Below are 1,540 nucleotides of genomic sequence, written 5' to 3'. Positions count from 1 at the left end.
AGATGCGAAGTGTAGATATCGACATAGACAATAGATGGATCGTGCCATACTCGCCACTACTTTCAAAAATGTTTAATGCTCACATCAATGTTGAGTATTGTAATTCGGTAAACTCCATAAAATATATTTGTAAATATGTTAACAAGGGCAGTGACATGGCAGTATTCGGATTAGCAAATCGAGGTGATGAGATCACGCAATATCAAACAGGGCGCTACATCAGCAGTAACGAAGCAGTATGGCGCATATTTGCATTCAATATTCACGAACGATATCCAACGGTTCAACATCTCGCTGTTCATTTGGAAAATGGTCAGCGGGTTTATTTCACCGAAGAAAATGCGCAAAATAGAGCAGAGCAACCACAAAACACAACACTGACCGCTTTTTTCGAATTGTGTACATCCGAAAATTTTGCTAAAACGTTGCTGTATCAAGATGTGCCCAAATATTATACGTGGAACACATCGACAAAAAAGTTCAACAGTAGAAAAAGAGGTGCAATTGTTCCAGAGCATCCTGGTATATAGTCGTCCGATGCATTGGGACGTGTGTATACTGTTCATCCAAATAACGCCGAGTGCTATTATTTGCGGTTGTTGCTGCATACAATCAAAGGGCCGACATCATTTCTTGCATTGAAAACCATCGACGGAGTAGAATACCAAACGTATAGAGAAGCGTGCTTTAAACTGGGCTTACTTGAGAATGATCAGAATTGGACCACAACTCTGACCGAAGCATCACTCACGTGCCATCCAAGCAAATACGAACTTTGTTTGCGATAATTTTAACAACATGCGCACCATCGAATCCTCGACAACTGTGGGAAATGCATCGTGAAAGCCTCAGTGAAGATATTCTAAGACAAGCACGTGCAAGCGATCCAAATCAGGAATATTCGGATGACATTTTCTATGAAGCTTTAATATTAAAGGAGGACTTATGCATGTCAATCAACAACAAAGCTCTTTGTCGACTCGGTATGCCAGCACCGACACGAGATAGAAATGCTGTACGAGACAGAGACTTGATGCGAGAACAGCAGTTTGATGCAAATCAGCTTGAACGATTTGTGCAAACGCAAAAAGAGTTGTTAGTTGCTGATCAGAAAAAAGCTTATGACAAAATCATGCAACGTGTAACCAAAGCAGATGGCGGAATTATCTTCCTAGATGCTCCAGGAGGTACCGGCAAAACTTTCCTCATCAATTTAATATTGGCGTCAGTTCGAATGCGAAATGGGATTGCAGTAGCAGTAGCATCATCGGGGATTGCATCAACACTACTTGATGGAGGACGTACAGCGCATTCATCACTTAAGCTTCCATTGAATTTTAACCAGACCGAAACACCTACATGCAGCATCAGCAAAAACTCTGGTATGGCCAAAGTCCTTAAAACGTGAAAAATTATAATTTGGGACGAATGCACCATGGCACATAAGAAATCGCTCGAAGCACTTGACCGAACTCTGCGAGATTTTCGTGGAATTTCGTGGAAAAGACCAACCGATGGGAGGCGCTCTTATACTTCTTGC

The sequence above is a fragment of the Rhagoletis pomonella genome, unplaced genomic scaffold, assembly GCF_013731165.1.
Source record: "Rhagoletis pomonella isolate Grant_MI unplaced genomic scaffold, Rhpom_1.0 Rhpom_scaffold_00001, whole genome shotgun sequence".
NCBI classification, from domain to species: domain Eukaryota; kingdom Metazoa; phylum Arthropoda; class Insecta; order Diptera; family Tephritidae; genus Rhagoletis; species Rhagoletis pomonella.
Note: the sequence above shows the minus strand (reverse complement) of the source record.